General features: G+C 41.0%; 1 long non-coding RNA gene across 1 annotated transcript in view; it reads right to left on the reverse strand.

Annotated features, from left to right (window-relative positions):
* Window positions 1-20,305, reverse strand: part of LOC6594117 — a 43,052-nt gene extending 22,747 nt beyond the window's left edge. Inside the window, exon 1 of the long non-coding RNA XR_003409438.1 lies at window positions 19,502-20,305. This is a non-coding gene — a long non-coding RNA (uncharacterized LOC6594117). The remainder of the gene's footprint in view (window positions 1-19,501) is intronic.
* Between the last annotated feature and the right edge of the window lie 3,417 nt (window positions 20,306-23,722).

Here is a 23,722-nt window from a genome sequence, read left to right on the forward strand (position 1 = left end):
GGTAAACCAAAATGGTTTTTAGTCTTGAGGCAAGTATCGGTAGAGAGCGGGAGTCTGTGGCAAGTTTGCAGCATAATTAAAGCATAGACATGCCTCCTGGCATTTGCATGTGAGGCACGCACGCACACAATGGCCTGCCTGCAGCAATTACGGCTAAAGTCAATGTCCAGCGATATTTCATAGATATTTTCAACAATTTCTAGATAAAAATGCAGCTACTTATTCGACGATGCAGCCCCAGAAAATAACACACAAAAATATGTGCGCAGAGCCCTCCCTGGTGGCGGGGGAGGGGGCGCACCAGAAACCCCAATCCAAAGACCGAGCTTGGCCTGATTTCGGTTTGCCCTGGCTTTTCCTCCCCCTCGATGAAAAGGGTTTTTCCCTCACATGTGAGTGGGGTTTTCGCCTGCTCTTCTGTGTACCTTTTGTATCTAATATGTGTGTGTGTGTGTGTGTGCTGGGGGTGGGGGTGAAAGTTTTATATTTGAGTTCAAGTTTTTAAGAAGCTTTTAAATTGAAGCTCGTGACACATTGATGGCAAATTGGGGCCATGCCGCATACAGACACCACACCTCGCCCACAGTCTCTATGCCGTTGAGGATCTACTGTATTTATGGCTCTTGAATTTCACTTCATTAAAACATCAACAGCAGGGGATATGGGAAAACAAATGTCAGCAGAAGCCAGAAATTATCTGGTGATAATAGAAAGCATCCACAAGATACATAAAATATGTAGTCCTCCGTACAAGATTAAATATTCAATTATATTTCGAAGAGCATTTCCATAAATAATTAAGGATATTTAACCACAAAATGAAATATCACAAAGATACGGATACGCACGAATCTAAATATCTAATGATAATGAGAATCTATAGAAATTACAGCCTCACCGCAAGACCTGCAACTAAAATGTCCCAGGTGTGTGCCACCGCAAGGCATGTGTGTGGCAAAAGGCAGAGCGACAGAGAGAGAGAGAGAGAGAAGGTCTCATTAACCGCAACACAGAGGCAGAAGATGGCACAAATGCATTATAAATTTATCTGCTTTCTCAGCCCTCGCCCACAGTGCCCTCGAGGGCGGGTGAGTGCGAGAACCTGTCGATGGCAGAGTGAAACAAATATGAAATCATTTGACCAAACAAAAAGGATATGTATATAGGATAAGCAAATATATGCAAAGGGCAAAACCTCTTAACAATACAGTAAGACCAGAGTTATCTCTGTGCAAAACCCGTGTGGTTTCCACCATCTTCTTCTAAGACCTGCAGAGGCGCCCTCTCCTCGGAGTCGCTTTTCCACTGGCCCGAAATGCATGAGGCATGCATGAAATGCGTTTGACTGATTTGCATTTTCTCTCGATGGTGGAGGAGCGGAAAAGGAGCCTACTGGCATTCGTGCATCCTTGCATCCTGCCACTAGCTGCTGCTGTCAAATATTTGCCCTGACTGTGGCCGATGTGGCTTTTGTGGTCTGAGCATCAACCGTAAGGCAGACAGTAATTCAATTAATATTTTACCTTTTCGTGCATCATTCCCACTCAATCTTCATGCCACACATACCTGAAAAGTAGAGAGAAAGAGAGAGAGTGGGAGAGAGAGAGAGGAAAAGCCATTGTTAATATTACACACTCTTTGGATGTTGGAAAAGTTTTCAAGTATGACACAAAGTTTTATACTACTACATTTTGTAAGTCCCCCGGAAAATCCCGAGCACTAATAGCACGGTCAACGAGACGTATAATTAACGTGGGAGAAATATGGCAGGCAGCTATGGAGGAGAGTGGAGAAAGTGCCACTTAAAGGGGAGCGGGAGAGGGGTAAAACCTAAAGAGAAAGTCAAACACTTTGGGAGAGTCCAGGCATCTTTCTGGTATTTCTGTCTGGTATTTTAACTGCTATTTTATTGGAGTATTAGGGGATATCTTTAGTACTAACTTTAGGGTTTCTCTTAGGCCATTTAGGATATTAGTATTTTGCCACAATGTTTGTTACCTACGTTTAGGTTTTTAAATATTATATTTCTTGTTTTTTTCTGATATTTTATATAGTATTTATGGTATTTATATATATCAAGTAATTGTACTGGATTCTTTTTCTTAGATTTTTCAGGCACTCTATTTAGTTTGTTTTGGTATATATTTTCTAATGTTTTATCTAGTATTTTCTGGTATTTTTCTAGCATTTTTTGGTATTTTATCGTATATTTTCTGGTATTTCATCTAGTATTTTTTGGTATTTTATCTAGTATTTTCTGGTTTTTCATATAGTATTTTCTGGTATTTTATCTAGTATTTTCTGTTTTTTTTATGTATTCTGTTCATTTAATGCTAATCTGTGCATCTCCTGCCGATTGCATGTCTTTATAGGATACTGCCCCCCGCCACCATTTGCCTCAAACTCAAATGCACTTTTTCTGAGGGGCGTTGCTCTGATCCCTGCTTCTGTCTCCCATCTCTTTTTGTGTGTGTGTGTATGTGTAAGTCATTAAATGAATGGCAGCACAGGCAAAAACCGCCGTCAGAATTCATCGCAGCACATAAAACGCACCACAGGCTGAAGAGTGACTAAAAGGGGGGAAAGAGGGAGTCCCAGAGTCACAGAGAGTGAAAAGGCGGGAAGAGTCGTCGTCAAAGTCACTGCCAGACGTGGGCGAGCGAGAGATGAAGTGGCCCTGTCGCTGCTTTTGTCTTAAATTGGCTAATAAACTGCCATCTGTTGGCGGACGGACGGGTGAATCTTTGGCCAATCTTTTGGCGGGGCTGCCCTGGGGGCGGCCGCCGGGCTTCCTGGGCGTGTGACTTTATGCGGTTGGCAAAGTTGAAATGCTTTGCGGCTTCATTAAGCGCTCATAACATGAAGCACATGAAATTGAAATGTTTCGGGAGCCATGGCCCAGCGCGCTCCCTGGTTTCAAATCTCTGCCCTGCACAGTGGAACAAAAACTATCGACCAGAAAATTGTTTGCATTTTGGACAGAGGATAGCTTTTGAGCAGTTTGATTGAGTGTAGAATTCGGATATATAAGGCTGCATTTTCTGTCAGTTATTCATTTCCGTTTTATGAGCTTATTCTAGTATTTCGGTATATTTTTGGGAATATTTTGTGTATTATTGTACGATGTTGTAGGAGTAAGTATTATGCTAGTGCTAACCAGGAATGTGTCTAGCATTTGTTAATTTTGTAGTATTTTCTGGTATTTTTGTGGTATTTTACATGTATTTGATTAGTATTTTTCAAGAATTGTTTGGTATATCTATATTATTTTACCAGAGATTTAACCAGTAATTTATGTAGAATTTTCTAGGTAATTTATGTAGTATTTTCTGGTATTTTTTCTGTATTTTTCTAAAATTTTCTAGTATTTTTTCTGAGTTTTTCTAAAGGTTTCTAGTATTTTTTAAAATTATTTGTTAAAAAAAGAATTCAGGTTTTTTTGTATTATTTTCTGCAGTAATCATTTTTTAAGCATTAAAAAATGTTCTTTAAAAATAATTAAAATATATCCTGGTACTAGTGTTGTCTGTTTCCTGTCCCTGATGCTGCCTCTCTGCCTGTTTTCTCTATTTTCGTGGCGTCGCCATCGTTATGTGTGGAAAATGTCTCTAATGAAATATTTCTGTGGCAAAGTAGAAAATTTTAATTAAAATTATAACTAACGCCACTCGCAAAGCATACAGAGCCCCACAGAGCAAACAGGAATTGAGTTTTATTGAAAAATACTTGGCAAAACTACAACGAGAGGGGTAGAGGTCTGGTCTGGTCTGGTCTAGTCTGTCTGTCCGGGCCGGGCCGGGCCGGGCTTGTTTGTCGTGCCACTAAAATTAATAGAACAGATACTAAACGCACATAATTAAATCATTTTGCGGAATTCCCATTCGAAGTTATTGATTCGCATATTCATGGGGGCATTCATTTCAATTGCAAATTTAATTCAAAAAGAGAGTCCACAAAGTGAAAGTCTTAATTAAAAGAGAGAGAGCATTGATTAGTTTTTGTTTGGGCATTAAATGAAGGGCACAAGACTCCATTTCTTATGAATAAGCAGGGTATTTTCCTCTGGTTTTATGATGTGGGTCGATGGATTAGAGCCAGAGACAGGGAGAGGGGGAGGCACACACAACTTTGTTGCGGTTTAAGTGCCGCGGCGAACACATAATGTCTCTCTCTCTCTCTTTCGATGGCTTTTTGTTGCTTATTGTCAAAGTTTCCTGCCGGCCAAGTAGTGCGTAAAATTTTCGAATGCGAACTTGAGTCATAAATTTCCAAAATTATTGCCAACAATTGAAGTTCTCTGAGGACATATCCGTTGTCCCTGGCCTGGTAGGCTCTCTCGCATGGCCCAATAAATATCCTTTGTTTTTATGGCCTTTTATTGAGTAATGTCCTTTGAAGGGATTTAATGGTCTGATTTTTGGAAAATATTCCTTAGATTAAGGGAATTTTCCCCTACTAATGACAGGGCCGAAATGGTTTGTTTGACTTTTGTTTAAGAATTTTCCGCCCACCAGTAATTACAAGACACACATTCGGTGTTTGGTCCAAGTTTCTCTAGGAGCAAACATTTCGCTTTCAGTGGAACTTGCAGCCTCTTCGCTCTGTCTCTGTCTCTGTTTGTTGGCCAACAACTACTTGTGCAACAACTTCTGACAAACTCATTAACTCATTATCTGTGCAAGAAGTTGACACAACGCTCCAGTAACTTTTCCAGAGGCGACAGAGCAAACGGCAAATGATCATCCACACAAACTAAGCAGCCATTCGCCTTTAATTAGCCATCATTTGCATATGACGAGGACGAGGTTGAAGAACGTCCTGGAAATTGCATTATGCTTGGAGCCCGCATCATCGCAGGGATTCAATCTCCTGGCTGTCTGCCTGCCTCATTGGACACCTTAATTGCTGCTAATTGATTGAACAAGAACGCCGCTATTCGGTTCTGTTCTGTTTGCCTCTCGCTGATTGCCTCAGATTTACGACTGACCAAAAATTAAATAAAAGGAAATTACGAGACACACAATGAGCGGGTGCCTGTGTCCTTTCTGGTGGGGCGTGCACCGCGCCGCGCCTCTGGTCAACAGATTTTTTTTCTTTTTTTTTTCCGCAACAAATTTGATTTAATTTTGGTTCATTTCGGCAAACCATCCCAGCCCCCGCCCCCGCCCAAAACCCTTCTGCAAGTCCTCGTACGCTGGAAATGCCCCTTTGTTGTTGCCCCAATAACAATTTCCACACACAAAACACCAGAGAAACCATGTCCATGTCCATGAAAATGGCGGCATGTCGACTGTATTAAATTGCCATTTATTTGATTTTTGTTTTTCCCCCAGCTTTCCCCGCTTTTCCAGCTTTTCTGTCCCACTTTTTTATTGTTGCTTTTGCCCGCCTTTGAATTTGCTATTCTCCATGGTATTTTTTCTGTGCCTTTTTGTTTTTGGGAGCATATTTTTTGGGGCGCATTTAAATAATGTTTATATTTGTACAACGGCATGGATTTGTATTGTTTTCTGATATCTGTCTAAGGCTTTTTTTTTTGTGTACGGTGGTCTGTGTGCGTGAGACTTGTAGATGAATCAAGCTGTGCCTTGGGGATTGTATAGGGCGGGGGGAGGAGGAGCAGCTGCGTGTCAGAGGTCCCTGCAGGACTGGAGAAGCTTCTTCCGAGGGGCAATGGATAGCTGACACGTGGAAGCTGAAAATCCGCAAGCAAGCCAGCGTGGCTTTCAATCTTATGTACATATACGGGAAATGTTTTTTGGTAGTTTCTAGTATTTTATTGATATTATGTGCTGTTTTGTTGGTATTTTTCTATTCATTATGTGTTTTCATAAGAGTTTCATAGAGTTCTCTAGATAGAACAATTTAATCTAGCCTTTTTTGGTATTTTTTTATAGTATTTGTCAGTATATCTCTGGAATTTCATGAAGGAATATTTTTAGAATACTTTTTTAATTGGTGGTATTTAATTTAATTTTTTCTGGTATTTTCTAGTATTTTCTGAAAATTACTTAAAAGTTATATTAGTAATTTTTTTGTATTTTTCAGTATTTTTTTGGAATTTCATTAAAGGATGTTTCAAGAACACTTTTTTATTGGCGGTATTTAATATTTTTTTTTTTAATATTATTTTTCTTGTATTTATCTAGTATTTTCTGACAGTTACTCAAAAATTATCCTTGTATCAAAAGACCAGTTAGTAAAGAAGAAAAAGTGAGCGTCTTATATTTTGCGAGTGTTTTTTTTTGGTATGTTATAGTATTTTTCGCAGTATTTTCTGATAATTTATCGTAATATTTCGTATTTGTTCCTTTTGAATAATAATTTCCCCATCTCCCTTAGATTTCTGTTCCACCTTTATTTGTTTTTAATATTTGGTGATTATTTTCTAGTATTTTATATATAAACTCCTTTAGATTTCATGATTTTTTAATGCACCACCTTTATTTATTTTTTGTGTTTTTTTGTTGTTTTCGTTCGAATTTCCCGTCGTATTTTCTTTGGGGTCAAGCAGCGCAGAAAACCGAAGGAATCGACTTGACTTTTATGGCGGTCATAAAAAGGATTTTAATGTGTTTTATCCCCCCCGCCGCTGCCGCCGCCGCCGCCGTTGGCCGAAACGGAAGTGTAGCCAGAAATGCGAAAGCAAACTTCTGCTTTGCTGTCCTTCACATAAATCGACTGCGAGAAAACAGACTCCAGGATGCGGCAGGAGGAGGGAATGGGCGAAACTCCAATGGAATTATGCGTGAGCGCACATCAAATGAGGAACAAACGATGTTTCTTCTTTTGGCCGGCCACTACTGGAATTTATGGCAGGACTTGGCCGGGAATCGGATAGGCCTTTAAGGCATTGACTTTGCCCGCATCCAAATCAAGTTGTCAAGGACGTGGGCGGGAAGGATGGACGAACGAAGGATGGCCTAGGAAAACAGTCAAATGAGCTGGCATAAATCCTCGCCCTGAGGGCTCTCCCTCTTCCTCCCTCTCTCCGGAAAGTTCTGGCTCGCTCCGCTGACAATCTGTCAGGTGCCACTTAACATAAAGGTTCCGCACCGGCGGGGAGGACCTGGCTTTGGTGTTTACCTTTAGCTTTTAGCATGCATGGAAATCCTTCAAAGCAATCAATTTGTTTTTATTGAATTTTCGGCGCTGGCACCACTCCACGAAGGACATTCATTTTGAGTACGCATGACACGCTCCAGAGAGAAGCTGGAGAGCAATACCAGATCCTGCTGTGCTGCTACCTGGGCGTATGAGTGACGTATGGGCTAAGCATTTGTTATGGTCGGGTCGTGGCTAGCTGGCTCTCACGATTTCGCCACTAAAACATCTTCTTTTTATTGCTTTTTCTGCTTCCTGCTGGTCAGGGCAATTTTCCTGTGTCTCTGGCTGTCAAAAATTGTCCGTCTGTCGTTAAGTATACGACGGGTGTTGCACTGGTCTTTTCTTTCGGTCTCTCTTCCCCTCTGTTTTGTGTGGCGTTGTCCATCCTCTACTTTTCCTTGCCATTTCCCAACCCATTTTTCTGTTTTTTTTCTGCTCGTGGCCCATTTTTCAAATAGATGTCTATCGGTTTTTGGCTCCTTTTCAAAGTTTTTGGCATTTTACATGTGCTAACCAACAAAAGAGCACACCGCTCCACCCGCTCCCCCTCTTTCTCTGTGGATTTGTTGAGTGGATAGCGGAACGTGTGGGTGAATGGTGAGCGGATGAGCGGTTGAGTGGGTGAATGGTGGCCGAATGAGTGAATGAATGTTTGCATGAGTGGCGTAGCGTGGTGTGTGGCCTTGCTGCGGCTTGAGTGCTGTGGCCTTTGCCGCCCATCGATTGTTATCCCTCGGCAAAAGCACAAAAAAACCTCCAGCCATCGGTTGCTCTGTTTGTTTTCTGTTTGCAGATACTTTTTTCGAGATATTTCTGGCGCGAAATTGAATGCAGAAATTCTATATATATAATTATGGGTTATGCTAATATTATGATATAATAATTTGATTGTTTTGTTGATTGATTTTCGTTTGAAATTTGCGTGTTTGGAAATTCCATTTTCCATTTTCCATTCTCAATATTCAATTGTCTAAATTGTGTTTTGTGGGCGCGAACGTAGCGGGTGGAAAGCCATTTAATGTTTGAAAAAACAAACACTTTGATTTAGTATTTTGCTCTAATTTTAAATTATTTTAAATACCAAAGGCAGAAACGAGAGGGTTTTAGGGCAGAAATTGAGGAATAAATTTAAAAATAAATTACAGAGAAATTTAAAAATGAAATTCGGAGAAATTTAAAATGAAATTCGGAGAGATTTACCAAGAATTTGGCAGCATTAAAGGAAAAAATACGAAGGAAAATTAGGGAAAATATTTTATTAACAAAATAAGTGATATTTTTTCGGTTCCAACAAAAACCAAGAAATTTCTTGTGGAAATCTCGTGGACAAATACATAAATAAAAGGCGTGCCATGCCCACAATTATCAACCGCCTCCCCGCCCCCCCGAAAGACAGTAATTGTGTTTTTTGTGCGAGGTTTGGTGTTGAAATATTATTGTTAAGGGCAGCGAAGCCCCCGTTTTTTTTTCGGCGACCATTTCTCTTGTTTTTGTGCCACCCGCGACCACCCCCCTGTGAGTCTCCTTCCTCTTTTTGTTCGTTTTGTGCTCTCCCCCTACTGAGCATTTCTATTTCTTGCAATTATTATAAAATGCCGCAGACCCCAACCATCGAAGGACAAAAGCCGCACAGTTCTTGATGGTGGCAGTGGCGGTGGCGGTGGCGGTGCCGCCCCGTCGCTGCTCCTTGGAGACTCATTTTCAAGTGCTGGGCCGACACCGCACCGCGCCGCACCGCTCAGCCTCTGCCTCAGCCACTGCCTTAGCCATTTGCTCAAGTGGGTCAGCGGCAGTCGGTCGCCCAAGTGGTGCTTTAGAGAGGCAGCGGCAGCAGCGGCAGAAGGAGGCAGAATGTGGCAACAGTTCAAGGATTTTATTGTGGCAAGAGCATTGTAATTGAATGTGCAATGGCATTACGCAGTGGGAGGGAGAGAGAGGGCATCCCGCTGTTTGCCGCCTATTTGTATGCAACATTTAATTGCGTTTCAGTGCAGAGAATAGCCCTATTTCAGTATTTTCCGGAGAGCTGTGAAGCCTTGAAAGTGGCATAGAATTTTGAGGTATTTTGTCAGAAAAGTATGTATCTATGTATCTTTTTAGCCATCCATCTATCCCATCCATCTGCCTAGTATTTGCACTCTAGAATCCCTAAATCCTCTTCAAACCGGCTTTAACACTTTTAAACATTTCGTTTTCTCTATCCATCTCTCTTTTACCCCCAAAAAAACACTAAAAACCAACCGAATCGAACTCCCCAAACACGTGCCAAAAAACTAAACACCAGAGAGACTGAGAGTCTTGTTTCAAAGGCTGTTGTTTTCATCACTCTGCCTCACACTTCCGGTTGCCCTTTCACTCCCTTTTTCACTCTTTTCCACTTTTACTACTATTTTTTGCACTACCTTCTATCGCTCTTGCCACTTTTATCAACTTAATTCACATGCCAGACGGTGACCAAATCTCCTCCTGTGTCCTCCTGTCTCCTCCCGCCCTCTGTTTCCACTCGGAACTCAATCAACAATCCGAAGGACCCCGGACTGACCCACATTTTATGGCAGATTTTGTCTAAAAAAGCCCAGGCCTCTGCGAATACTCTCCGAAAAAGGCCCACAAAATAGAACCCTAAAAGCGGCAGAATATTTCTATATATACATCTATCGTATATCTCTATGTATTTGTGGGCCTTGCAGGGGGTGTGGCTTATCACTCGGGTTCCAGACCATTGCGTATTAAAAACATTTTTGTTACGCCAATAAAAACGAGCAGGAATCGGGGATGGGGAGTCGGGGGATGGGGGATGGGGGGGTCGGAGGAGTGCAAAGAATTTTGCATAATTCGTGGCCATAAAAAATGAGACTAAAAGCAAAAGTTGCTGTTGACAGAATTTTCTTTCGGGTTTTCCGGGGGGCGAGAAAAACTAGAGGCGAAAAATGGGTTTAGTGGGCCAGTGTAATGCCATTTGGTTTATAATTCGAGCTACCATTTTGATGTGTGTCCTGCAGACACTGGGGGATTTTAGGGGCTTTTTATTGGCTACACTGGGAGAAAAGTGCGGTAAGAAAAGAGTGGTAATTGGGAGGGAACTGAATATCGAGGGGAAATATAATACATAATTATTAAAAATATAATATAAAACTTAAAAAAATTTTGAAAAATTAAAAAAACAAAATAAAGAAAAATATCTCTTTTAAAAATAAAATTTAATTACAAGACAAAAATATAATTAAGAAACTAAAAAATAAAAATAAGCCTTGAAGAAATTTTATAAACAAAAATATAAAAGTAAAAAAAAAATTATAAAAAAAATAAAAAATCGAATTAAAATATAGAATAACTAAAAAATTAAAATATTACAAAAATGTATTTTTCTTTTATTCGGTAGTTTCTTAAAATATATATTTTTTGTTGCTTTGTTTTTTAATAAGAAAAAATAAACATTTTTTCCTACAGTGTTTAAAAATGACGCCAACTGGGAGAGGGACAACATGAGCTGGAAAACTGAGAGGAAAATCACTAAAAGTCATAGGAAAGGCAGGAAAAGTCAGAGGAGTAATAGAGATAGTTATGGCGGAGTGGCAGTGGAAGTGGCTGGAGGTCCGGAAGAAGGCCCATGTGTGGTCGAAGATGGAGCAGGAGCAGCCCCCATGAAAGGGGCATCCGTCGAGGATGGACATCAAACTTCCCCCTGGGTGCCGTTCCCCCCCGGCGCCTGGGGCCCGATGGACGCCTGATGCTGTAAATGTGCTCGTAGATTTGAGGCCATTGGGCATCCGCGGCCGTCCTCCAGAGCCGAGCGTTGGCCATTTGTCAGATGAGAAAAAGGGCCTGGCACAGAGATCTGGTATATATGTGTATTGTTTGTCATTAACAAGGTCGAGCAGGAGGAGGAGCAGCCAAAGGAAGGCGAAACTAAACTCGCTTTGATGAAGGAAAGCTGTTACACAAACAGAGAGAGATAGAGAGAGGGAGAGAGCGGCAAGGAGATAACAAGAGAGAAGGATAGATGGGGAAAAGGCCGGGGAAAGTTGTGCGGAAAGTGTTAAGCGCGCGGACCGTTGGTCGTGACACGCAAAAAATATACAAAAACGCCTGACATTAATTTTGTTTTCATAACGTGAATGCCAGAGCCTTTCAGCCTTTCAACCCGTTGCCAGGTCTTCTGCCAGGTCGCCTCCTGCCTGCTGCCTGCTGCCAAATGAAGACACTTTGTTGCACTGTTTGTTGCCCCCCCGGTTTTTCCTCGCTCTTTCAGGGTTTTCCTTCGCTTTTTGTTGTGTGGCCAAAGCGAGAGCTTGATTGACATGCTGTCTGTCTGCTGTGTGCCCTGCTGTCGCTCTGCTGCCTTTCATTACTTTTTGGCCAACTGTCCGTGGCATCAAAAAAAGAGAAAAACCAAGGGAGAAGGGAGAAAATCATGAAAATGAGTGAAAAAACCCAACGACAACAAGTGTAAAAACAAATTAGCACACAGTTGTGCTGCTGTTCGTTTGCTGCTCCGGATTCTGATGCATTTTTGACAATGAAACAGCAGATGTCGTCCTCTCTGTCAAAGGCGACAACAGGCAACAAGTCAAGGCTGAAAGAACGGGCTAACAGTGCGAGAAAATGAGGGCTAGGACAGGAGAGAAAAGTGGGTGGAAATAGGGACTAAAACAGAGGAAAGGTGAGAGAAAAGGGCTAAAAAGGGGCTAAAAGGGGGCTAAAGGAGGCCTAAAAGAGGGCTAAAAAAGGGTAGAAAAGTGTGCAGAAGTCAGGACGAGAAATGAGTGCTAAAAAAAGCCTAAAAATGGGCTAAAAGAGGCCTAAACGACTGCTAAAAGAGTGCTATAGAAGGGTAGAAAAGTGAGAGAGAGAAATAAGGAGAAATGAGGGCTTAAAGAGGCCCGAAAGAGTTCTAAAAAAGGGAAGAAATGTGAGGAGAAGTGAAGGCTAGAAGTGAGGACAAATGAGGGCTAAAATAGGCCTAAAAGAGGGCTAAAAAAATGCCTACAAGCGTGCTAAAAAAAGGTAGAAAAGTGAGAAGAAGTGAGGGCGAGAAGTGAGGTGAAACGAGGGATAAAAGAGGGATTAATGAGGGCTAAAAGAGGCCTAAAATAGTTCTAAAAAAGGGTAGAAAAGTGAGGAGAAGTAAGGAGAAATGTAAACAAAAATAAGGTCCATTCTGGAGGTTTTTTTGTAGGGAAACTGCAGAACAGGTGGAGGAATCTCTGGGTCTCGAAAGATACACTTGAAAGATCCCTCGAAAAGGCGGAAAGTACCTCAAGAAAAGTAAGAAAATTCACTGAATTCACAGCCCAAAAACTACACATTTTTTTGGACTTCCAACCAGCGACTCCAAGCCTGCCCCGCCTTTTCCGCTGTGTGTTTCGCCCATAAAATTAACTTGAATAATTCTGTGAACCCAAAAAAAAAAAAAACTGGGTTACGGGAGTAAATAAGAGACGAAAGAAAAAGAAATCAACAATTTCTGTGCTGCTGGGGTCCTGCCTGCCTGCCTGCCTGCCTGCCTGCTATTCATGCCACAGAGCTCTGCAGCTCTAGAGTCACCGGGGCTCTGCTATTCATGCCACAGATGTAGTCAAGGGGCAAGCCCCAACAGCACCACACACACACACAAACACACACACACACAGACACACATTTCGTATTACATTTAATTTATTTAAAGCTTGCATTTTCACACTCCAACGCTCGTGGCCCCCTCGCACGGCCCTGCCCCTGCCACATCCACTGTTGCGGTACATTTTCCAGGAAAATGTTTTCGGGGGTTCCCCCTTTTTTTTCGGCATTGTTTTGTCTTTGATTTGCATAGAAATCACGGGGCGAAACGCGGGCTTTAAAACTGCTTTTTTTTTTCAAGGTTCCACCCCCACCCCTTCCGAAAAGGGGGGGAGGGATAAATATAACTGCAAAACGGAAAAGTTCTCTGTTGTAATTATGGAAATTCATGGGAAAATTATTGCCTCCGAGAGCGACGAGTTTCCCTCGCTTTCCATTGCTCATTGTTTTCTCAATGTCATTGTCGCTGGTGGCTGCCGCCGCTGCATGATGATGTTGCATGCATTTCTCCATTGTGGCATTGTTTGGGGCATTACATGGTGATAGTTATGTGCCGCTTTTATCTGTGGCATGCCTCCCTGGCTCAATGATTTTCATGATTTTTCTTTGTGTATTTTCTCTCTCTCTCTCTATTTTTGTGTGTGCTTTTTTTCTGTTCGTTTTCAATTAATCAGAAGCCTTCCCCGCCAGTGAATGGCTTGTGCCACATAATGTGGCATATTTCAAGGTCTTCTAGGGAAGTGAATGCCATTCGCCGAGTGAATGAATGAATGAGTGAATGAATGATGGAATGCGGGGAATATTAATTGCCATTGGTTTCATTCCCCCTCCCTTTTGCCCTTGTGCCTTCTCGGATCCTGCCACTGGGTTGTCAACGGCATTGTCTTACCAGAAGAAAGATTCCTCTTGCTCCTGCTGCTGCTCCTGCTCCAGGATATTATTGACAGGGCAACATAATAAACATAAATCAAGTGTGGGGCTGCCAGAGAGTACTCCCAGGGGATGGCAGGACGCAGGAGTCGCCACACATTGCATATCATACTCGTCATTGTTTTTATTAACGAAATAAAGGACCAGAGAGTGCGGGGAGACTGCGGGGACTCCTTCATCTCGTAAATAAAAGGAAATACAATTCCGCTCTAATGAAATCCTTGCGGGGCATGTGGCATGCGGCATGTGGCATGAATTTTACTGCTTACTTTTCTCTCTGGCCTTACTTAATAGATATTTATGTATCTGCAGGATTTCGTGGGTTCTTTAATTTTGTTTTTCTTTCCGGAAATTGATTTCCTCGGAAAATATTTCCTTGCCCCAATTAAAGCACACACCAGCTTCAAAGGAGTGCGTCCTCAAATGAGTTTTAATCTGTCTCTGTGTCAACATGTTTATCATCATTTGTAAGCCCACATCTTGACTTTGTTTTCGACACAAATTTCCATATATTCTGGGAAGTACTTGAGAATTAAAAACAGGGGGAAGGCGTGGCTGTTTGTTGTCTTTGAGACACTTTTTGTGTCACTTTTTGTGTTCAAAATGTCAGCCTCTTGAGGGAATTGATTAAGGGGAAGATGTGGGAGCCCAGGCACTGAAGATGTGGGAGTTGTAGGAGTGAATAGGTCCCTATTTTCTACATATGGAGGCGAACGAAGGAGCTGTGTTTGAGGAGCATTTTTGGGGCTTAAAAGGAGCTTCAATGGGTAAGGTAAAGAATGGCACAACCGAAAGGATCTCCAAAAGTGGGTCTTAATTTGCAAAAGAAGAATAAATATTAAAATTTAAATTAACTGAAATATTCATAGGCTTAAAAAGGATTGAGGGCTGGGAAGAGTGTGCTGAATGGGTTTCAGGGAAAGTCCTGTAACTGTTGTTTGCTTAAAGTATGGTCCTGTATCTACAGCATATGCTTAAAGCAGGCCCTCAGCCCCTCAGCGTCTCAGCCCCTCTGATGCCACCTTTTTGAAGTCGATTTTTTCTGACATACATCCGCCGCGAAGCTCAAAACCCGTATCGAAGCTGACAGCCAGTAAGACTTGATATTTTATGGCACTTTAGAGGATTTGAAAATTTAACTGGAAGGAGCCCTTGAGTTTTCCGCGGGAAAAGCGTTTAACGAGCGCCTCGAGACCCGCTCAGAGGGTGAAACGTGGCGTATACGTGATAAATGTAACATTTAAATCGCATTCACATTTAAAACAATATTTACGGGCGCGTTTTTCCCCTTTCTTTTTTTTTAAACATATTTCTTTATGCAAATATATATATGTATTTATTTATATTAATTATAATTGCAGAACGGATGGCACAGAATGGATCCACAGATACATTTATCACGTGTGGAATTTTCTTGTTTAATTTTCATGGGGAAAAACGAATTGCTGTTCATTTAATTGCAGCCACAATAAAAATTTACGAGGCGACAACAAAGGAAAAAAATAAAGGGAAGCCACTCTCTTCTCCCCTCTCCTCCAATCTGTCCTACTCCTCTCTTCAATCTCCTGTTAATCTCCTCTGGAATCTACTTTTTGCACTTCTCCGAATTTCCGACATTTTTATGATAATTGAAAGTGAAAACAGATTGCAGATTGCAAGCCATAAACATCAACATACATCCGTCCATAAAAAGCGAAAAGTATCATCATTTAATTTCGGTAATCAAAGCATACCCCCTCCCCAGCCCTCCCCCTTCCCACCCCTACCCCATAAAAGTTACACTCGTAAACCCCAGCAGTTTTAAGCCCTTGCCCCGCCCTTTTTTTGGGGGGACTGGCAGAAAAAAATGTATACAAAAGGAAAGAAAAATCCCTAATTAATTTTCAATTTTTATCAATCAGAAGGGAAACATCAAAGTTAAAAAAAAAAACCCCAGCCCAATACATGTCATAAATGTGATTTTATTTGGGTTTTTTTTTATGTGCTGTAGGATCGTCTGATATGCGAGTAATAACTGTAAAATATATGCATATATGCAGTCCCAGGCGGATAAAAACAATTAATTGGAACTGCAGACCATTCGGCATTCATTTCCATTATGAATATGGAGAGGGGTGGGGGTGGGGAAAAACCTACAAAGATGATAGGTCCAGAAATGGTATCATTGCCAGGGGAGTTCAAGGGGTTTCCCACTCCATGTGTGCCACATGTGCCATGTTTTAAACGAATTTAATTATTGTTCATGTGCTGAAATATGAGACAGCATTTATTTATGGGACATGCAATGGACAGAGGAACGAAGGAGCGAAGCAACGAAGCTCCTCCTGAAGCCCAGACAGAAGCACCTCTCCTGTCATTCCTGTCTCTTTATTTTTGCAGTGCATGCGAGTGTGCATGTGTACCTGTGTCCCCTGCTCCTCCCTCTCCCTCTCTATCCTCCGATCACTGGGCGTATGAGTTATGGTCATGGCTGGCTATGGGAATGGTACAGGCGGTGTGGGGGGGGGGGGGGCGGGGGCGTATGATTAATATTCAATTACAAGGGAGATTCCGTTTGCACTCGAACAAAAAAAAAAAACAGCAGTTCTCTCTGGTTGTTTCCTTTTGTCCTGTATTGGTTGGAAAAACTTTGCTAATTGCCATCATCAATGGCACCAGGAATGGCACTTTTCCGTGCTCTTAATCGTGAAAAATAGTAAACCAAAAACACAATGAAATCAACCGAAAGGGTTTCCAGCCCCTGAAAAATTATGGTGGAGTGGAAATGGGCCCCTGCAGAGACCTTTCCATCCAATCTTTCTCCCAAAATTGATTGAAATCTCTTAACTTTTATGGAACCCAGGTGTATCTAGGTTTCCAAGAGTATCTTTAGGGGTAGCGAAAGTTTCGGCTGGTTCCTACTTTGTTTTCCTTTTGTTTTTCGTATCTTTTTGTTAAGCAAATTTTTTGTTGTTTCTGGCTGCTGCTTCGCTGGGCAGCATGTGCCTTCGTTTGATTTAATTATCCCCGCAGCCAGTGCGGAAAAGTTTGAGGAAAACAATGTGCCAACCCGCAACCCACACGTTCCACACGATCCACACGCAATACACTCGATACCAGGGGCAGAGCCCTAATTAAAACATATAAACCTTTTTTTTTTTAAGCGAAATTTAAACCAAAATTCAAGTTGAATAATATCGAACAGGGCAAATAAATTATGTTTTAGGCAAAACATTAATTTGGGGGACTTATCGGGATTAATGTTCGTGGAGATATTGTGTGTGGGTTTTACTCAGTTAAACTGGAATTTTGAGAGTTTGGTATCCTAACGGATTCGTGGATTGCGTGTAGTTTTCGCATGAAAATGAATCAAAATTCATTTGCCATTTGACAAGGCCAATGTCCCATGATTTATGGCTGCCATTATTTTATGTTTAGCTGCACGGATTCGTGACATATTATTAAGTACTGCAATTTTTTTTTTTGTTTTTTTGGGGGGGAGTGGGGGCAACTTTATTTTGGGGCATAATTTGCCTTCTTATCGTAGCACAGTTTATGGCAACAGAAAATGCGGAAAGTGCAAATGGTGTGTTCGTGTGAATAGTTCTCAATGGAATTTTATTCGTTTTTTGCTTTTCTTTTTGTTTGCCATTGGAATTAAAAATTAATTGCTATTTTTATAGCCAAAAAACAAAATCCTTCTTTTTTTTTATGTGCCACATGCCACTGCTCTTTGTGTTCATTTCCATCTCTCTTTTGCTCTCTGTTGATTGTTCTTTTTAATGACATGTGCAATTATTTGTTTGTTTGTTTTACGTATAACAAATGCAGCACAGCACAGTGGCGGCACGTGATATGCAGTGAAATTAATTAATCATTGTGCTTTAATCAACCTTTGTGTTGTAATTCAAAGCTAAATATTTTTTTTATTGCTAAATCCCTGCATCAAATGTACCCCGGATTGCCAATTCTTACTCTCCTTTTGGTGCCGTCGATTATTTGCCCTCTTTCTAGGCTGCACAGCTTGAAACGTTTGCCATCTCTTTCTAGTGCTTGCCGAGAGCCGACAGACCGAGCCTCACTACATTGGACGACGCGTCGCCAGCTTATCGGTTTTTGTATTCCTTCATTCTCCCACGCCATTCAAAATCACACCACGAGCATCACTGTCTTGAGAGAGAACGAGAGAGCAGTACGCTGTGGTTTTTGCGTTGGCCTCTGCTGGCGATTATCAGCAAAAACGATCAGCAGAGATCAGCATCGGCAGCAGAAGCCAACCACCACCACCGATTGCTGTTTGCTTTGCTGCCGTCTCGTTTTTGCCTTGCAAGACACGAATGAACCTGCATGGGCTGGCAGGAACTTTGGAAGTAGGAAGTCTCTTTTTTGTGTGTTGAATATTTGAAATGAATTGCTAGAGCTTGCAAAATATCCCCATTAAATATGGAATTTATTCCCATTTATTCCATTCACTCATTAATTACGATAATTTCAGCCCAGTCGGCTTGGCTTTTGAGCAAATGATGGAACTACTGCCAATGGAGAGAGTGCATACAGCTGTAATTTCAATTTGAAGTTCATTTTCCATTCATTTCCATGGCATTCATTGATTCCATGGAAATTTCATTTGCCGTCTGCTTAATGAGCGACAAAACCGAAAGCTTTTATTAATTTATGCATTTAAGTGGATGCTTGATTGCATGTTCAATGTGTCGTCGTTGCCCCTTTGCCACCGTCACCGCCAGCGTCACCGTCCTTGCTGCCACACATTCTGGTTGCCAAAATTTTGCATATTAATTGCTCATTAATTGTTGATTAGCTTTCAAGTGGCAGAATCTCGGTCTTAAGCACCAACTAATCTTTGGCTCAGGGCATACGAAAAACTTGCTTGCGACAAAATGTGGCAATCAATCAAAATGGCTGCGGGCGGGCGGGCGGTCGGGCGGATACTTTCGTCAGCCCAGCAGCGCAAATACTCGCAATTAAGCATTATTAATCACAGCGACTAAGCAACACAACAACACAACACAGCACTTCCACTTCCACTTCCGTCTTTTGGCAAATAATTACAGTGGTCATCGCCCCAGGATCTCATTCTGGGGGCTTCTCGGGATCCTGGCCTGGCTTGTGGTCACTGCGCTAATGTGTGCGTATTATTTTCTCATCAGAATTAATATTTAATTAAAAGTCATGTGCGTGTGGGTAAGAAATTTCCATTTCCATTTCCTTTCGCAGGAAATCCATTTGCCATGTCGTCATGGTGAAGGTTTTTGTTATGTATGGATTTGGTTTTTTGGGCATGAAATTTGAGAAATTAAGGGATTAAATGTGGGAAGCTTTAAATCTATTATTTCCATAAATTCGATTGGGAATACCACTTCAAATTCGAATGTGAATCAAAGATCTATAGTTCATTGCTGGGTCAGAGATCACAATCCGATTTATGCACTAATTGCGATGCTCATGTCAGGCTCTGTCGAGTGTCATCCGTCGAACAAAAGAATTGTGGCTGTGTCTCTGTGTGTGTGTGTGTGTGTGTGTGGCCAAAACACTTGACTTGTGTGTTGTGTGCGTGCCAGGCCGCAAATCGGCAACTAATCAATCAATTGGAGGGGGCCACGGCCATGTTCCACTTTTTTTCTTCTTTTCTGTGGCGCCGGGGTAAGGCCTACTCGATTGATGTTTGAGTGGCATCCCCCCACCCCCCATATGATGGATTGGATTGTGCCAAAGTTTGATTTTGGTTTGGATTTCGACTTCGATTGGCAGGGAGAAACATCTAAAATCCTAGTGAAGACCCAACGAAGTTGTGCAGGTCCTGGAGATCTAAATCCCATTTCAAGCGTTAATCTTCCATGGCAAAAATTAACCGAAAAGAAAAGCCCGCGTTTTCCCTTAATTATAACATGATTTATGACTCAATTACCGTTTAATAGTCCGTTCCAGGCCTTTTCTTGACTTTGATTTGAGCCAATGATTTTCCTTGGTTTTCCCACGATTTTCTTGCCCTCCTCTTGTCACACTTCACTTCACGCTTTTCAACACCATTTGCAAAGGAAAAGCTTTCTGCCGAAAATTTAATTTTCTTTAATCTTTCTTTCACTTTTTTTTTTCTTTCTCTTGAGATAAAAGCCTCGTTTTAGGCATCCGCTGGTGCCGCTGCCATTTGGCGGCCTCTGACTATTTTTTTTTTTTTGTTGGGCAAGTTGGCGCCTATGCCCCACACACACACGCACACACACTGGCACACACACTCTCCCCAGTCCGGAAAATGGGAGAAAACACTTGAAATTTGTTGGCTGCTTTGGCGCGACTTTCCGGTTAGCGAATTATTTTGCTGAGGGCTTTGTATCTTTTTTTTAGAGCATTTACTATCTCTTTTTTAGAGGGTATATCATTTGTGGGGGTATCTTCTATTAGAGGGTATTAGAGGTTCCTTCTCGGGTTTTTTTGGGCCGCTGTTTGGTTCCTTTCTTTTTTGGGGCGTTGCTTTCTCTTAATCTTTTGATTGTTGCAAATGCAACAAGGGAATCCCCGTGCACACACTCGTGCACTCACACTCACACACACACAGATACACAAATACACTGCTCGATGGAGTTTTATGATTCCTTTTTTTTTTGGGTGGAAAATCCGCGACGTTCCGCGTTCGTCGTACCCGTTTACTCCGAAGTCGGGCGCTGTGGCGGACGCCTGGCTGCCGTTTTACCGTTTCGCCGTTTCACCGCTTACCGTTACGTGTTACCACACAACACAAATATCGAACGTGAACTGACGACATGAAGAACGAAGTCCGAGGACATTGGAGGCATGGCATCGAACGAAAGCGCGACACACAGAGCCCCAGAGGATGTGTCTGGTCTGTCGTTCGGTTCATCGGGTGGCGGCTGGCTCCTTCGTTCGTCGTTAGCGAGCACCAAGACGCCAAACGGCCGACGGGGGGACTACAAAGCAAGAGCAAGAGCGAGCTGCGAGAGGGAGAGAGAGCGAGAGAGCGAGGCGTTGCTGTGATGGGGTAATAGGGGGGAGAGAGTGTATCCCCTTATTTGGAGGGGCGATGTCTATTTGCAGGGACTGCTGAAAATTACCCCCTGTTTGAGGTGGAGCAGCAATTTTCAGGAGTTCGAAAATAATTTCGAATGAAACTTGTTGCTAAACGAAAGCGACTTTTGGATTTTTCAAAGCAATATCCGATTGAAAGTGAGGTGTAAGAATGACATAGTATAATTAATAAATTACGTAGATTTTTACCGAAATTAAAAAAAAAGAAATTCATACATGTTCATAGATGGTCGTGAAACAAATAAACGTGTTCAAACGATTCGAAGATTTAGTACAAAGATTTACACTAATTTTGGCTGGCTATTATTTCATTAGAATAAACGTATAATAAATACCCTCTCCAGGATTTTCTTACGTGTTTTGTCTTACTGAATTCAATTATTGACATAATTTGACGCTTAAAAAAAAAACAAAAAAAAATATAATTCGGTGTTTAATATTCCATTGAATTTAATCATTATTGTCATTTTTAAACTTAATTTAAAACTATTTAAAATATGTATAATTTATTACATTTTTATTTTCTTTTAAAAAATACATCATAAAATAAATAATAAAATAGCATAAATAATAAATCAATAAAAATAAATAAATCATAAAATAATTAAAAAATAATCAAAATAATTAAAATAATATAATTATGATTATATATCTTTAATCATTATTTTAATTATTTTGATTATTATTTTTGAATATTTTTTTTATTATTTTATGATTTTTATAACTCAATTAAAGGAAGATTATCCATGAATATACAAATTAAATAATTTTTCTGGGATAAACTTAAATACAAATATTCAATTTGTAAATATTTAATACATATTCATTACATATGTAAAATATTTATTTGAAATATGTAGTACATTTTAAAGAAATATTTTCATAATATTTGTATGTGAAATATTTATTTAAAATCAATTTTAATCAAATATATTCATTATAATGTCAAAATGTAAGTGAAAATATTTTTTTTACATTTTTCACTCTCGTAGAAAATTTTGTATTCTACATTTTTAGGTACAGTTGAAATATTACAATCTAAAACATTTTTTCTCTGGGTCTAATTAGAAGTACGTGTAATTTTTTTACTTGTAAATTCTACAAAATGCACTTAAGCTTAATATTAGATGCTCAGAAAATACAGTAGAGATACAGTTGATTCGCACCTAGATACATATACATTTTTACCGTTCCATGAATTTTCCACCAATTATCTCTTGACAGCATAGCTATTTTATTCGGTAAAACAACCTTGTATCTTTTCCTCTATTGTTCAGAATATTTTTCAGAATAAGAGGGATATTTTGTATTTTTGACAAATACTTTTAGACAGGAAACAGTACCAAAGATGCACCCTAACTTTCCAAAGCTATCTGAAAGTTTTGCCAGCTTCCATGGGGCTTTCATCTGGGCATAAATTCCTCAAGCTTTTTGTAGAATTAAGCACAGAAAAAGGAAAGGCTCTCTCAAAGCTGAAATCTCTTCCCAGGAGCTTTACCGAAAGTTTTCTCCTGAAAAGTTTGAACAAAACATAAAAGTGTTGTAGAACCTTGAAGTGTTAAGAATATGTTCCGATAGGACAATGTTTAATATCAAAAAATTCTCAGTGTAGTACCTGGGTTTTCCGATAGAAGAAAGGCTCTAATTCCAATGGGAGTTCCGTCCCTTCGGATTCCTCTGCCTGAAAAAGTAATTAAAACCAAAAAAAAAGGTGTGATGCCATATATCTCAATGGATATTCTTTCTTTTCTCGACTAACATTTATGGTCCCTTTTGTTCTTCCATAAACCATCCATTGGAAAGGTGTCCTTTTTACAGTTGAGCAAACCCATAGTTTTACTCACTTTGTCTTCGGCAAAAGTCTGTGAAATTCTTCTAGTATTCTTCTGGTATTTATGGAGCGACAGGAAAGCAAACTGCAGCCAGGAGCCAGGGGGGAGAGGGTATGGGGTTTGCGGTTTGTGGCTTTTTGCTTACTGCTCATTTTTCTCAAAAATCCAAAAAAGAAAGACTATATAGATGTCATCTGCAGGTAAAAGCAAATGCATAATTCAATTTTCGATTTTTCTTTCGTTTTTCTTCTATATTTTCGTAAACGCCACGAATGACCTGCGAATGGCCCACTAAAAATCGAGGTCAATGGCCGGAGATGAGTGAAAGAAACAGGAGTGGAAACAACGAATGATTCCGTGGGGGGAGGGGAGCCCTGTCTGTGGCATTGTGTGTGTTGCATCCTGCTGGCTGGCTGCTGTTGCAAGGCTGACCTTATAAATCATAATTTCCAACAAATAAATCCTTCACGGACAATTTAACAGTGCAGCCCCGGTCCCGGCCCTCAGAAGGAAGAAAAAAAACTGCAACAGTCGTTGAAGCTTTTTGGAGGAGGGAGGAGGAGGGTGGAGGAGGGGAAGGAGGTGGGTGGAAATTTCTGGTTCTGATTCTGTTTCTGATTTTGGTTTTTTCTTTCTTTTTGAGATTTGTTTTTTTTTTCTGCCAAAATGGAAGCCGAAGGGCAAACGGAAGTGGAGTCTGTGTGTGTGTGTGTGTGTAGGAAATGGATATTAATTTGTGTGGGGCATCTTCCATATGCAGCAGTGATTGATGGTTCATCATTCCCATCCGTTCCTGGATTTCCCCCCTCGTTTTTTATGTGTGCTTGTGGCACACCTTTTGACACTGGAATTAGGAGTTGGATCCCATCGGAGTAGCATCCTGTTCGCTTCATTTGAAATGTGCTTTGTGTGGATGCCACAAATATGCTGATGCATTCGTTCTTACCGACCGACTGAAGGCAGTTATCGATCCAATGAAATGCACACAGTAGGGATCCCAAATTCTGGACTTTCTGTTGCTTATTTGATGTGTGTCTATGTGTGTGTGTCTGCGCGTGTGTGTGTGTATTTTGTGGTCAATAAGGAGCTCCTCCAGCTCCCCTTTCCTCCTCCATTCCACATGTCGGCTGCGGTTCTGCATCTCTGCATTGATATCCGTACCATTCCAAAGATTGCTCACAAAAATGTAATTTACGCACATTTCTGAGATGAGCAGAAGGAAAGGGCGAGCCAACAGATGGAGGGGAAGGCCC

The sequence above is a fragment of the Drosophila persimilis genome, unplaced genomic scaffold (assembly GCF_003286085.1).
Source record: "Drosophila persimilis strain 14011-0111.01,24,50 unplaced genomic scaffold, DperRS2 tig00000000-arrow-pilon, whole genome shotgun sequence".
Lineage (NCBI taxonomy): Eukaryota > Metazoa > Arthropoda > Insecta > Diptera > Drosophilidae > Drosophila > Drosophila persimilis.